This window comes from Dendrobates tinctorius, unplaced genomic scaffold, assembly GCF_039654945.1.
Source record: "Dendrobates tinctorius isolate UK_male_01 unplaced genomic scaffold, ASM3965494v1 ptg000133l, whole genome shotgun sequence".
Classification (NCBI taxonomy): domain Eukaryota; kingdom Metazoa; phylum Chordata; class Amphibia; order Anura; family Dendrobatidae; genus Dendrobates; species Dendrobates tinctorius.
The window spans coordinates 14,746,373-14,762,608 of NW_027361801.1; the positions used below are offsets into that span (position 1 = coordinate 14,746,373).

Below are 16,236 nucleotides of genomic sequence, written 5' to 3' on the forward strand. Positions count from 1 at the left end.
ATGCCATGGTTAATGCTTTGAATTGGAGCCTCTGGGCAATAGGAAGCCAGTGAAGGGCCTGGCATAGGGGGGAGGCTGGGGAGTAGCGGGGAGACAGGTGGATTAGTCGGGCAGCAGAGTGTTGGATGGACTGGAGTGGTGCCAGAGTGCTAGAGGGGAGGCCAGAGAGGAGGAGGTTGCAGTAGTCGAGGCAGGAGATGATAAGAGCATGCACTAGAGTTTTTGTGGTTTCGTGGTTGAGGAATGAGCGGATACGGGAGATATTTTTGAGTTTGAGGTGGCAGGAGGAGGTGAGGGCTTGGATATGTGGTTTGAAAGAGAGCGCAGAGTCGAGGATCACTCCAAGGCACCGAGTGTGCAGGACGAGGAAAGAGAGCAGCCATTGACATTGATGGATTGGTCTGGTGAAGGGGTAGAGTGAGATGGGGAAAGATGATGAATTCTGTTTTGTCCATGTTCAGATTGAGAAAGCGAGCAGAGAAGAAGGCTGAGATAGCAGACAGACATTGTGGGATTTCGATCAGTAAGGAGGTGAGGTTGGGTCCAGATAAGTAGATCTGCATGTCATCAGCGTAGAGGTGATACTGCAAACCGTGGGATTCTATGAGCTGTCCCAAGCCGAAGGTATAGATGGAGAATAGTAGGGGTCCTAGGACAGAGCCTTGAGGAACACCTACAGACAGGGGGCGAGGTGAGGAGGTGGTGTATGAGAGGGAGACACTGAATGTTTGGTCTGTTATATATGATGAGATCCAGGATAGGGCCAAGTCTGTGATGCCAAGAGATGAGAGAATCTGTAGCAGGAGGGAATGGTCCACGGTGTCAAAGGCAGAGAACAGGTCCAGGAGAAGGAGGACAGAGTAGTGTCGCGTGCTCTTGGCGGTTATTAAGTCGTTAGTGACTTTAGTTAGGGCAGTTTCAGTTGAGTGATGCGGTCAGAAGCCAGATTGTAACCGGTCAAAGAGGGAACAGGAGGAGAGGTGGGAGGACAGTTCAAGATATACTGTACATGCTGTTCCAGTAGTTTTGAGGCGTAAGGGAGAAGAGATATCGGGCGATAGTTAGACACAGAGGATGGGTCAAGGGAGGGCTTTTAGAGGATGGGTGTGATTGAGGCATGTTTGAAGGATGAGGGAAAGACACCATTTGTAAGTGAAAGGTTGAAGAGGTGTGTTAGAGATGGGATGAAGACTGTGGCCAAGTTAGGGATGAGGTGGGATGGGAGTGGGTCGAGGGCACAAGTGGTGAGGTGTGATCTTGACAGAAGGGTGGAGAGCTGATCTTCTGTCATGGTGGAGAAGCTGGCTTTTGCAGAACAGTGCTGAGCGGCTAAGAGGGGCATTGGGGGCTGCGGGCCAAAGTTTTGTCTGATCGTATCGATCTTCTGCTTAAAGAAGGAGGCAAAGTCTTCAGCAGAAATGAGAGGAGAGGGAGGAGGTGCTGTGGGACGGAATAGAGAATTGAAAGTGTTGAAGAGCTGTTTAGGGTTGTGAGCCAGGGAGGATATGAGAGATGTGAAGTAAGTTTGTTTTGCGGCAGAGAGCGTGGACTTAAAGCTGGCAAGGGACTGCTTGTATGCGTTGAAGTGCTTATATAACACAGTTTATAGCACAGCCCCACACGGTATATAGCACAGCACCACCATGGTATATAGCACAGTACCACCATGGTATATAGCACAGCCCACCATGGTATATAGCACAGTACCACATGGTATATATCACAGTCCACCATGGTATATAGCTCAGTATGGTATACAGCCCAAAACCACATGGTATATAGCCCATCATGGTATATAGCCCAGCACCACATGGTATATAGCCCAGCACAGTATATAGCCCAGCACGGTATATAGCCCAGCATGGTATATAGCCCAGCATAGAATATAACCCAGCATGGTATATAACCCAGCATAGTATACAGCCCAGCATGGCATATAGCCCAGCATGGTATATAGCCCAGCATGGTATATAACCCAGCATGGTATAGCCCAGCATAGTGCATAGCCCAGCACCACATGGTATATAGCCCAGCATAGTATATAGCCCAGCATGGTATATAGCCCAGCATGCTATATAGCCCAGCACCACATGGTATATAGCCCAGCATAGTATATAGCCCAGCATAGTATAAAGCCCAGCATGGTATATAGCCCAGCACAGTATTTAGCAGCCCCCCGAATGGCCCCACAGTCCAGTATTTACACTGATATATTAAAAAAAAACACTCCTCACCTTTTCCTCGTGCCTGCGCTGCTCCCAGCTCCTGTCTCCTGCTCTGCCTGGCACACAGTGAGAGCGCGATGACGTCATCGCGCACCCGCTGTGTCAGAGGCAGAGCGGAGAACGATGGGAGAGGGAGCGTCGGCTGACGCTCTCTCCTCCATCATTGCTTTGAACTGTACCGGCAGTCACCGGTATAGTTCAATGCGGTGGGGGGAGTCGGCGCTAGGGACAGGCGGACCCCCCTGCCTCACAGGGGCCCCATAGCAGCTGCATGATGTGCCGCTAGCTGGGGGCCCCGGGGGAGCGGGGGCCCTAAGCAGCTGCCTGGTCTGCCCCTAACGCCGGCCCTGAGGCCAAGGCTACATAGGCTTATCTGTCTCCCTATTTAGGGGACTATTTTACCTGAATGCCAACATTTATCTGGATTCCCAAATGGTAACCTTTTAATTCCACATGTTCCAACAGTCGTTTATCCTTTAATTGTGGTTCTTTGAATCTAAATTAGACAGAGCAACTCCAGTTTCATTTGCCAGTTTGAACACTGAGACTCCGGTGTTATTCACAGGTTTTTGCCTCGCACAGACCCTGTATATAATGGGTATTGATCTCAGGGTTCTTTGTTTTCCCATGGGGGGATTTTCTGCATCTTAGGGGCAAAAATATAATTTGTCCCTTTAAACAAAAACTCATTCCTTTTATATGATCTATCAGCAGGTTATTTCAAATTTGCTGCTTTTTGTCTTTATAATGTGCGCAGCTATGCATCTCCCATATGTCTAGCTATATTGTACCATCCTGACTACAGTTTTTTATGTCAACCTTGGTACATACTGTACATAAATATATATGTGGGATTAATGTTGGTACTATAAATTTTGCTGATCTGACACTTGGGAGTTCAAAGGTCATTTGGGGTGTGGCAAGGGCATGACCCCTATCTTGTTTGCATTATGCAATGTTTTTAAATTCTTGCAGTATTTGTATTGTCACTTAATAAAATTTGTACACTTTTTACAATTATTCTCTTGGTGATCCCTGGTTACTGCACGCTACTGTTCTTCTTGTTGCTTAGAATAATGATAATATATAATTATATTCTGTATATGTGTTATAATATGTTCTCTATTTCAGGTAGCTCCTACATAGACTTAGTCTCCATTGTGTGTGACTGACGATGTCACATCAGATGTTTGCACATGGCGCCATCTACAGGGAACTGATAAAACCAGCAAGGCAATATCTTCAGTCCAGAAACTAGATAGTGTCAGCTATACAGGAGAACAGTTGTAGCAATAAATAGTTGAGTAGTTGTATATGTGTATATTGATTATATACTTATTTCACCCCAACAATCTGTATTTTACCAGTATATAATCTCAATAATGTTTCATTTCTAATATGTCTGATTGATGTACCTACAGTGCCTTGAAAACGTTTTCATACCCCATGAACTTTTCCATATTTTTTTCATATTACACCCACAAAATTAAATGTGATTGGGACTTTATGTGATATGTAGAATAAATTGTAAACTAAACATAAACAAAAAAAGTTGCACTCTCTAATGCTTAAGCATGTAAATATGAAATATATGAGATATGGAATAGCAATACTGTTTCTGGATACTAGGAAAAAATGAGAAGCTTAGCACATAATTTGGCCAATTCATGCATTCCCAGCAATCAACGACAAGGTGGTCTCAGAACTGCTGTGTCCTACATGTCTAGTGTGAATACCTCTCTAAGGGCTCATACTCATATGCGAGAAATACGGAGGAGTGCAATCCGATAAAAAAATCGAATTGTACTCAGACCAATGTTATTCAATGGGTGACATCTCATCTGCGATTTTTTTTCCTAGTTGAAATCGTACTGAGAAAAAAAATCGCAGCATGCAGCGTATCTCGGACTAGACTTGCCAGTGAAAGTCAATGGGTGCGAGAAAAGAAAAAATCGCACAGCACTCACACCATGCAAGTGCTGTCTGATTTTTACACACCAGCATCCTTTGAAAAGCTAGCAATTCATGTGCGGCTACTGTAAAATCACACTGACAGCTCCCAAAACAATAGAGTAGATATATACACAAAGAATCCATATATATATATAGATATATATACAGTCATATGTCAGTGACACACACATATATATATATATATATAACATACATATATAATATATAAATATACACAGCTCTGGCAAAAATTTCAGTTTGTCTGATTTTTCTCTTTATAGGTATATTTTTGAGTAAAATGTAAATTGCTCTTTTATTCTATAAACTACTAACAACATGTCTTCGAATTTCCAAGCTCTACATTTTGTATTTATTTTTTTAGAAAATGAGAAATGGTCAAAATAAAAAAAACTGCAGTGCTTGCAGACCTCAAATAATGCTGAGAAAACAAGTTCATAATAATTTAGAAACAATACTAATGTTTTAACTCAGGAAGAGTTCAGAAATCAATATTTTGTGGAATAACCATGATTATTAATCACAGCTTTCATGCATCTTGGCATGCTTGCCACCAGTCTTTCACATTGCTTTTTGGTGACGTTATGCCACTCATGGTACAAAAATTTAAGCAGTTCTTCTTAGTTTGATGGCTTGTGACTATCCATCTTCCTCTTGATTACATTGCCAAGGTTTTCAATGGGGTTCAGGTCTGGAGATTGGGCTGGCCCTGACAGGGATTTGATGTGGTCCTTCATCCACACATTGATTGACCTAGCTGTGTGGCATGGTGCATTGTCCTGTTGGAAAAACCAGTCCTCAGAGTTGGGGAACATTGCCTGAGCAGAAGGAATCAACTGTTTTTCCAGGATAACCTTGTATGCGGCTTGATTCATACGTCCTTCGCAAAGATTAACCTGCCCAATTCCAGCCTTGCTGAAGCATCCCCAGATCATCACTGATCCTCCATCAAATTTCACAGTGGATGTAAGACACTGTGGCTTGTACACCTCTTCAGGTCTCCGTCTAACCATTAGACGACCAGGTGTTGGGCAAAGCTGAAAATTATACTCATCAGAGAAGATTACCTTACTCCAGTCCTCTATGGTCCAATCCTTATGGTCTTTGGCAAACTTCAGCCTGGCTCTCCTTTGCTTCTCATTGAAGAAAGGCTTTTTTCTACCTTTACATGACTTGAGCCCTGCCTCTAGGAGCCTGTTACGAACTGTTCTTGCCGTGCACTTCACCCCAGCTGCCATTTGCCATTCCTTTTGTAGGTCACGTGATGTCATCCTGCGGTTGCTGCGTGACATTCAAATAAGATGACGGTCATCCCGGTCAGTGGAGAGTCGTTTTTGCCCCCTGCCGGTCTGTAGCTTTGTTGTCTGCAATGTCTGCTGCTTAACCTTGTTGTAATGGACTGCCGTCTTAAAAATTTTAAGGATGGAGGCAACTTGACGCTCACTGTTTCCCTCTGCTAGTAAAGCCAGAATTGAGCCCTTCTTTTCTTCATACAAGACTTTTCTTTTCAACTCCTTTGGCATGGTTAAAAGTTATTTTTTCAATCCTATTACTTTTGGGATATTACTAGCACTTGTTTTAATAAAGGATTTTTTTTAATGGGTGTTACTATTTGACTATATGTGATTAGTAATAGGGGCATCTTATTGACACCTCTCCATTACTAACCTCGGGGCTTGATGTTACCCCATATGCCACCGATTCAGGGCAGTGGGATGAGCAAGGCTATGTGCCAGAATTGGCACATCTGGGGTGGCTGACAGCTGATGTTTTAGCCAGGGGTGCCACTATCCATGGTACCTTCTTTGGCTATTAACATCAGCCCTCAGCTGTCTGCATAGCCAATGCTGGCTATAAATTATAGGGGGACCCCACGCCATTTTTTTTCTATGAAATAATCATTTATTAGTTAACCCCTTCCCGACATGTGCCGTACTAGTACTGCGTTCCCACAAACAGCAGTACTAGTACTGCGGCACATTCGTGTGGCCTCACGCTGGGCGCCGCAGCGATTGCGAGCGGGTGTCAGCTGTATGTGACAGCTGACACCCTGCAGCAATGCCCACAATCAGTGCTAGCAATGATCGTGGGCATTTAACCCCTCTGATGCCGCTGTCAGTACTGACATCGGCATAGAGAAGAATCGCGCAGGGAGAGGGATCCCTGCGCTCTCCCACCAGAACAACGCGATGTGATTGCGTTGTTCCGGTGGTCTCCATGGAGACCCCCGGCTCTAAGATGGCCACAGGATCCTTCCGGATCCTGCAGGGAGGTGGCTTCTCAGTGCCTGCTGAGAACAGTCACCAGCAAGCCACCTTCACTGCCTGTCAGATTGCTGATCTGACACTGTGCTATGCAAAGTGTCAGATCAGCGATCTGACATGATATATTTATTTCCTAACTTGGGACAATGTTATAAAGTTAAAAAAATTAGAATGTGTAAAAATATTTTTAAATAAATTCCCCAAATAAAGAAAAAAAATAAATATTTTTCCAATAAATCCATTTATTTATGTAAATAAAAAAATCAATAGTACACATATTTGGTATTGCCGCATCCGTAACGACCCTCTCTATAAAACTGTCCCACTAATTAACCCTTTCAGTGAGCACCGTAAGAAATAAATAAAAAATGAGGCAAAAAGCAATGGTTTATCATCATACCGCCGAACAAAAAGTGCAATAAAACGCAATAAAAAAGACAGATGTAAATAAAAATGGTACCGCTGAAAGCGTCATCTTGTCCCGCAAAAAGCAAGCCACTATATAGCATCATCAGCAGAAAAGTAAAAAAGTTATAGCTCTCAGAATAAAGCGATGCAAAAAATTTTTTTGCAATCAAAAGCGTCATTTAGTGTGTGACAGCTGCCAAACATAAAAACCCACAATAAAAACCCACTATAAATAGTAAATCAAACCCCCTTTATCACCCCCTTAGTTAGGGAAAAATAATAAAATTAAAAAAAATGTATTTATTTCCATTTTCCCATTAGGGTTAGGGTTAAGGTTGGGGTTAGGGTTAAGGTTAAGGTTGGGGCAAAAGTTAGGGTAAGGGTTGGGGCTAAAGTTAGGGTTAGGGTTGGAATTAGGGTTAGGTTTGTGGTTAGGGTAATGGTTAGGTTTGGGATTAGGGTTAGAGGTGTGCTGGGGTTAGGGTTGGAGTTAGAATTGGGGAGTTTCCACTGTTTAGGCACATCAGGGGCTCTCCAAATGCGACATGACATCTGATCTCAATTTCAGCCAATTTAGCATTGAAAAGTCAAATGGCACTCCTTCCCTTCCGAGCTCTGCCATGCGCCGCAACAGTGGTTTACCCCCATATATAGGGTATCAGCATACTCAGGACAAATTGCACAACAATTTTTGGGTCCAATTTCTCTTGTTACCCTTTGGAAAATAAAAAATTGGGGCAAAAAGATGATTTTTGTGAAAAAAATATGATTTTTTTATTTTTACGGTTCTACATTCTAAACTTCTGTGAAGCACTTGGGAGTTCAAAGTGCTCACCACACATCTAGATAAGTTCCTTAGGGGATGTACTTTCCAAAATGGTGTCAAATGTTGGAGGTTTCCACTGTTTAGGCACATCAGGGGCTCTCCAAACGCGACATGGCGTCTGATTTCAATTCCAGACAATTTTGCATTGAAAAGTTAAACGGCGCTCCTTCCCTTCTAAGCTCTTCCATGCGCCAAAACAGTGGTTTACCCCCATATATGGGGTATCAGCGTACTCAGGACAAATTGCACAACAGCTTTTGGGGTCCAATTTCTCCTGTTACCCTTAGTAAAATAAAATAAATTGGATCTGAAGAAAATTTTTTGTGAAAAAAAGTTAAATGTTCATTTTTTTAAACTTTCCAAAAATTCCTGTGAAGCACCTGAAGGGTTAATAAGCTTCTGGAATGTGGTTTTGAGTACCTTGAGCGGTGCAGTTTTTAGAATGGTGTCACTTTTGGGCATTTTCTGTCATATAGGCCCCTCAAAGTCACTTCAAGTGTGAAGTGGTCCCTAAAAAATGGTTTTGCAAATTGTGTTGTAAAAATGAGATATCACTGGTCAACTTTTAATCCTTATAACTTCCTAACAAAAAAAATTATGCTTCCAAAATTGTACTAATGTAAAGCAGACATATGAGAAATGTTATTTATTAACTTTTTTGTGTAATATGACTCTCTAATTTAAGGGCATAAAAACTAAAATTTTGAAAATTGCAAAATTTTCAAAATTTTTGCCAAATTTGCATTTTTTTCCACAAATAAGCACAAGTTATATAGAAGAAATTTTACCACTATCATAAAATACAATATGTCATGAGAAAACAGTCTCAGAATAACCAGTATCCATTGAATCGTTTGAGTTATGACCTCATAAAGTGACAGTGGTCAGAATTGTAAAAGTCGGCCTGATCATTAAAGTGAAAGCAGGCTTCATCTCAAAGGGGTTACATTCATGTCCAGAATTTTGTACACAAACTATACTAATTGTGTTTGTCACTGACATGCATACATATATATATATATATATATATATATATATACACATATATATATATATATACACACACATACACACCCACACTGCTCTAAAAAATAAGGGGAATACTTAAACAACAGAATATAACTCCAAGGAAATCAAACTTCTGTGAAATCAAACTGTCCACTTAGGAAGCAACACTGATTGACAATCAATTTCACATGCTGTTGTGCAAATGGAATAGACAACAGATGGAAATTATTGGCAATTATGAAGACACCCTCAATAAAGGAGTGGTTATGCAGGTGAGGACCACAGACCTCATCTCAATACCAATGCTTTCTGGCTGACGTTTTGGTCACTTTTGAATGTTGGTTGTGCTTTCACACTCGTGTTAGGAGGAGACGGACTCTACAACCAACACAAGTGGCTCAGGTAGTGCAGCTCATACAGGATGGCACATCAATGCGAGCTGTGGCAAGAAAGTTTGCTGTGTCTGTCAGCGTAGTGTCCAGAGGCTGGAGGCGCTACCAGGAGACAGGCCAGTACACCAGGAGACATGGAGGGTGCCGTAGGAGGGCAACAACCCAGAAGCAGGACCGCTACCTCCGCCTTTGTGCATGGAGGAACAGGAGGAGCACTGCCAGTGCCCTGCAAAATGACCTCCAGCAGGCCACAAATGTGCATGTGTCTGTACAAACGGTTAGAAACCGACTCCATGAGGATTGTCTGAGGGCCCGACATCCACAGATGGGGGTTGTGCCCACAGCCCAACACTGTTCAGGATGCTTGGCATTTGCCACAGAACACCAGGATTGGCAAATTCACCACTGGCAACCTGTGCTCTTCACAGATGAAAGCAGGTTCACACTGAGCACATGTGACAGACGTGACAGAGTCTGGAGATGCCATGGAAAGCGATCTGCTGCATGCAACATCCTTCAGCATGACTGGTTTGACAGTGGGAACGATAAAGAAATACATCAGGATAAGACTTTGCCCACAAACAGCAACCTTGTACGCCTTCAGAATCCTCCTGGATGGACAAAGAAAAATGTTGTGAAGAATAAACGGAGAGTGGTTGTCATGGGGGATTCCCTGTTGAGAGGAACAGAGGCCGCTATCTGCAGACCGGATATAACCTTAAGAGAATTGTGCTGTATTCCAGGTGCAAAAATTAAAGATGTGTCTGACAGGATATCAGGACTCTTCAGACCTACAGATGACTACCCATTCCTGCTAATACATGTGGGGACAAATGACATGGCAAGAAATGACCTGGAATCCATCTGCAGTGACTTTGAAAACTTAGGTAAGAAAGTGAAAGAACTAGGAGCGCAGGTGGTCTTCTCTTCCATCCTCCCAGTGGATGGCCATGGAACAAGGAGGTGGAATAAGATTCTGCAGGTGAACAACTGGCTACGTCGATGGTGCTGTCAGCAAGGATTTGGATTTCTGGATCACGAAGTGAATTACCTATACGATGGACTACTTGCTAGAGATGGGGTGCACCTTACGAAGACTGGAAAACATGTATTTGGAAGTGGCCTTGCTACACTCATCAGGAGAGCTTTAAACTAGAACAATGTGGGAAGGGAACTAAAAGGCCAGAAAAAGCCATACACCTGACAAATGCTATTGAGAACTCTGCTATTACAAGTGGGAGGAAAAAACAAAGACAAAAAAAATCTAAATAATAAAAATATTGGAGAAAGAGAAACCAATCACAAACTAAAATGTTTCCATACTAATGCACAAAGCATGGGCAACAAACAAGGAGAATTGGAACTAATAACACAGGAAAAGAAATATGATGTCATTGGAATCACTGAAACTTGGTGGGACAATACACATGATTGGAATTCAAGGCTAGAAGGATACAACTTATTTGCAAGAAACAGACTTGATAAACGTGGAGGAGGTGTCGCATTATATGTTAGAAATGCGTATATCTGCACAGAGATTGAAGCTTCAGAGACTGAGAGTTCTGTGGAAACTGTTTGGGTAAGAATACAAGGACAGAACAATGGAAAGGACACCATTGTAGGCATTTACTACAGGCCGCCTGTGCAAGCTGAAGTGTTGTGAACACTTTTGACCTGGCTTCTGAGTTTGGGCTCCCTCTGGTGGTTGCTGCTGGTAATGGAGCTGGTCTGGCTGACAGAAGTCAATCACCTGAGCAGGATGATTGGAGGTCAGGTGTTACAGACTGGAGTCATTTAAGTGAGCAACCTTCCCTCAGCTCTTGCCGGTGATTTGGTTTTCTTCCTGAGTTTTTTGGAAGTCTGCTTGCCTCCTGCATCTTTCAGATAAGTTATTTGTCTGCTTGAATCTTTTTGCATTTGGACCCAGGCAACTATAGGCCGGTGAGTCTGACTTCTATACCAGGAAAGATCTTTGAACAAATTATTAAACAACATGTATGTCAGTACCTGGATAAGAATGAAGTGATTAAACAGAGTCAGCATGGGTTTGTAACTAATAAGTCATGTCAGACTAACTTAATTTCCTTCTATGACGGAATCACTGATTGGGTGGATCAAGGAAATGCTGTAGATATAGTATATCTTGACTTCAGCAAAGCATTTGACAAAGTATCTCATACAATCCTTATTGAAAAAATGACTAAGTATGGAATGGACAAGGCAACTGTTAGGTGGATTCATAACTGGCTTAGTGATCGGACCCAAAGAGTGGTCGTAAATGGTTGCACATCCAGTTGGAAGAATGTCTCAAGTGGGGTACCACAGGGCTCTGTCCTGGGCCCTGTATTGTTCAACATCTTTATCAATGATTTAGATGAAGGAATTGCGGGTAAACTGATTAAATTTGCTGATGACACAAAGCTAGGAGGGATAGCTAATACTAGAGAAGAGAGAGAGAGGATTCAAAAAGATATAAATAAACTGGAGAAGTGGGCAGCAACTAACAGAATGGTTTTTAACAGGGAAAAATGCAAAGTACTACATCTGGGCAATAAAAATGAAAAAAGCATATACAGAATGGGAGGAATAAGGCTAAGCAACAGCACATGTGAAAAAGACTTGGGTATACTAATAGATCACAGACTGAATATGAGTCAACAGTGTGATGCAGCAGCAAAAAAGGCAAATGCAATTCTAGGATGTATTAACAGAAGCATACAGTCTAGATCACGTGAAGTCATTATTTCCCTCTACTCCTCTTTGGTCAGACCTCATCTGGAATATTGTGTCTAGTTTTGGGCACCACATTTTAAAAAAGACATCAACAAACTGGAGCAAGTTCAGAAAAGAGCGACCAGAATGGTGACCGGTCTGCAAACCCTGTCTTATGAGGAAAGGTTGCAGGATTTGGGAATGTTTAGTTTGCAAAAGAGAAGACTGAGAGGAGACTTAATAACTGTCTACAAATATCTAAAGGGCTGTCACATTGTAGAAGGATCAACTTTATTCTCATTTGCACAAGGAAAGACTAGAAGCAATGGGATGAAACTGAATGGGAGGAGACACATTAGATATTAGAAAAAACTTTTTGACAGTTAGAGTGATCAATGAGTGGAACAAGCTGCCACGAGAAGTGGTGAGTTCTCCTTCAATGGAAGTCTTCAAACAGAGGCTGGACAGACATCTGACTGGGATGATTTAGCAAATCCTGCTTTGAGCAGGGGGTTGGACCAGATGGCCCAGTAGGTCCCTTCCAACTCTACGATTCTATGATCCATTTTTTGCTTTTCTCTGATTTCTGCCTTGTTGGTGTGAGTCCAGCCTGGTTCCCTGCTGGACTTTCATTTGCCACATCTTATGTCAGTCTTTGCAGTATTTCTAATCCCCTGTTATATCAATATCTTTTTTTTGCATCCAGTTACACCAGAATTCTGATTTAGGGTGGGAGAGTTACAGGTTCCACTGAGATTTGAACTCAGATCACTTGATTCAGAGTCCAGAGTGCTAACCATTACACCATGGAACCACACATGTGTGGTTCCATGGTGTAATGGTTAGCACTCTGGACTCTGAATCAAGTGATCTGAGTTCAAATCTCAGTGGAACCTGTAAGTTTCATCTTTAGGGTGAGAGAGGTTGTGTGGCCTCAGTATTTTTGCATCTCAGACATGTTGAAGTTTTTCTTAGGGTTTTTTGCGTGATTGCAGACAGTATCCTTTCCTGTCCTATTCTATCTAGACAGTTGGGCCCCATCATTTGCTTACTCTATTTTCTGCCTTTGTTTGTGCCTCATCTTGTCTCACCGACAATATATGTTTGGGGGCTATCTATTCCTTTGGGGTTCTACTCCGGGGCAGTTTAGCTTTCCCCTTTCTCTCTTTAGGCTTAGTTAATTCTTTGGCTGTGCCGAGGCGTCTAGGGCATCATAGGTACATCCCATGGCTAATTCTAGTTGTGTTGTCAGTTTAGGGGTCTGCAATCCGCTAAGTTACTAACCACTCTGGTTATCTGGTTGCCTCGCCTATTCCCCTGTTATCCTCCTCGGCTACCTAATCATAACACTGAAGATATGGATGAACTCTTTATATATCAAATGACCAAGTTCTCCCAAAAATATGACATAGTTGTCATGGGAGATTTCAGCTATCCAGACATTTGTTGGAAATCTCTCTCAGGCAAAACTAACAGGTCAAGGAAATTCTTATCCTCTCTTGTTGGCAACTTTATCTTCCAAAAGGTAGAGGAGAAAAGGGGAACTGCTACCTTGCATCTAATCCTTATAAACAGGGAGGAAATGGTTGAGGAGGTAAAAGTGGCTGGGACCCTAGAAGGTAGCGACCGTGCTATTTTAGAATTTTGAATAATTAGAGGAGGAAGACCTGTGAAGACTCAGACGTCAAGGTTAGATTTCAGAAAGGCAGATTTTAAGGGATTCAGAAAGAGAATTGGAGGGATCCAATGGCTGGATATCCTTAAGGACAAAAATGTCCAGGAAGGCTGGGAAATCTTGAAAAATGAAATTCTCAAAGCACAATTGTTAACAATTCCGAAAAGAGGGAAGAATAGGAAGCATTTAAGGAAACCAGGATGGATGAACACATAACTTAAGCACATGCTAAAAAGGAAGAAAGGTTTTTAAAATGGAAAGAGGGAGGCATATCTAAAGAAGAATATAACGCTGGCTGCAGGGCGCGAATCAGATTATCTAAAGTTGACAATGAATTGCGGCTTGCAAGAGACATCAAAAGCAATAATAAAGGATTTTGGGGATATGTCAAAAGTAAAAGAAAAGTCAAAGATGCTATAGGATTTTTACCAGATGTGAATGATGAAATGGTAAGACAGGATGTTGAGAAGGCCAAACGTTTAAATTCCTATTCCTAACTTCCTATTTCCTTCACTGTCCTATTAAAGGAATAGAAGAATCCAAGATATCTATAAACAGAAAAATAGTGAGGAAACTCTTAGCTAGCCTAAATGAATTCAAGTCTCCAGGTCCAGATGAATTACACCCCAGAGTACTGAAAGAGATAGTAGAAGAAATTTTTGAACTCCTCTCCATAATCTTTGAAAATTCTTGGAGAACAAGAGAAAACCCAGAAGACTGGAGAAGAGAAAATGTTGTTCCTATCTTCAAAAAGGGGAAAAAGGTGGACCCAGGCAACTATTGGCCGGTGAGTCTGACTTCTATACCAGGAAAGATCTTCAAACAAATTATTAAACAACATGTATGTAAGTACCTGGATAAGAATGAAGTGATTAAACAGAGTTGTAACTAATAAGTCATGTCAGAATAACTTAATTTCCTTCTATGACAGAATCACTGACTGGGTGGATCAGGGAAATGCTGTAGATATAGTATATCTTGACCTCAGCAAAGCATTTGACAAAGTATCTCACACAAGCCTTACTGAAAAAATAGCTAAGTATGGAATGGACAAGGCAACTGTTAAGTGGATTCATAACTGGCTTAGTGATCGGACCCAAAGAGTGGTCATAAATGGCTGCACATCCAGTTGGAAGAATGTCTCAAGTGGGGTACCACAGGGCTCTGTCCTGGGCCCTGTATTGTTCAACATCTTTATCAACAATTAAATTTGCTGATGACACAAAGCTAGGAGGGATAGCTAGTACTAGAGAAGAGAGAGGATTCAAAAAGATATAAATTAACTGGAGCAGTGGGCAGCAACTAACAGAATGGTTTTTAACAGGGAAAAATGCAAAGTACTACATCTGGGCATTAAAAATGAAAAAAGCATATACAGAATGGGAGGAATAGGGCTTAGAAACAGCACATGTGAAAAAGACTTGGGTATACTAATAGATCACAGACTGAATATGAGTCAACATTGTGATGCAGCAGCAAAAAAGGCAAATGCTATTCTAGGATGTATTAACAGAAGCACACAGTCTAGATCACGTGAAGTCATTATTGCCCTCTACTCCTCTTTGGTCAGACCTCATCTGGAATACTGTGTCCAAACTGGAGCAAGTTCAGAAAAGTGCAACCGGAATGGTGACCAGTCTGCAAACCCTGTCTTATAAGGAAAGGTTGCAGTATTTGGGAATGTTTAGCTTGCAAAAAATAACACTGAGAGGAGACTTAATAGTTGTCTACAAATATCTAAAGGGCTGTCACATTGTAGAAGGATCATCTTTATTCCCATTTGCACAAGGAAAGAATAGAAGCAATGGGATGAAACTGAATGGGATGAGACACAGATTAGATATTAGAAAAAACTTTTTGACAGTTAGAGTGATCAATGGGTGGAACAGGCTGCCACGAGAGGTGGCGAGTTCTCCTTCAATGGAAGTCTTCAAACAGAGGCTGGACAGGCATCTGTCTGGGATGATTTAGCGAATCCTGCTTTGAGCAGGGGGCTGGACCAGATGGCCCAGGAGGTCCCTTCCAACTCTACGATTCTATGATTCTATGTGTCAGTAATGGTGTGGGTTGGCATTTCTTTGGAGGGTAGCCCTCCATGTGCTCGCCAGAGGCAGCCTGACTGCTATTAGGTACCGAGATGAGATCCTCAGACCCCTTGTGAGACCATATGCTGGTGCCATTGACCCTGAGTTCCTCCTAATGCAGGACAATGCAAGACCTCATGTGGCTGGAGTGTGTCAGCAGTTCCTGCATATGAAGGCACTGAAGCTATGGACTGGCCCGCCCGTTCCCCAGACCTGAATCCGATTGAGCACATCTGGGACATCATCCACCAACGTCACGTTGCACCACAGACTGTCCAGGAGTTGGAGGATGCTTTAGTACAGGTCTGGGAAGAGATCCCTCAGGAGACCATCTGCCGCCTCATCAGGAGCATGCCCAGGCATTGTACAGTAGGGAGGTCATGCTGGCACGTGGAGGTCACCACAATACTGAGCATCTTTTCCTTGTTATGAGGCATTTCCACTGAAGTTGGATCAGCCTGTAATTTGATTTTCCACTTTGATTTTGAGTATCATTCCAAATCGAGACCTCCATGGGATATTCATTTTGATTTACATTGATAATTGTTATGTTTTATTGTTCTGAACACATTCCACTATGCAATGAATAAAAATTTGCAACTGGAATATTTCATTCAGAGATATTTAGGATGTGGTATTTTAGTGTTCCCTGGTGCAACGTTTCGACCTCA

General features: G+C 42.2%; 2 non-coding genes across 2 annotated transcripts; one reads left to right on the forward strand and one right to left on the reverse strand.

Annotated features, from left to right (window-relative positions):
- Positions 1-12,548: 12,548 nt before the first annotated feature.
- On the reverse strand, positions 12,549-12,620 carry TRNAQ-CUG (transfer RNA glutamine (anticodon CUG)). The gene has a single exon. It is a non-coding gene; the product is annotated as a tRNA-Gln (tRNA).
- A 10-nt stretch (positions 12,621-12,630) lies between these two features.
- On the forward strand, positions 12,631-12,702 carry TRNAQ-CUG (transfer RNA glutamine (anticodon CUG)). Its single transcript has one exon. It is a non-coding gene; the product is annotated as a tRNA-Gln (tRNA).
- The last annotated feature ends 3,534 nt before the right edge of the window (positions 12,703-16,236 follow it).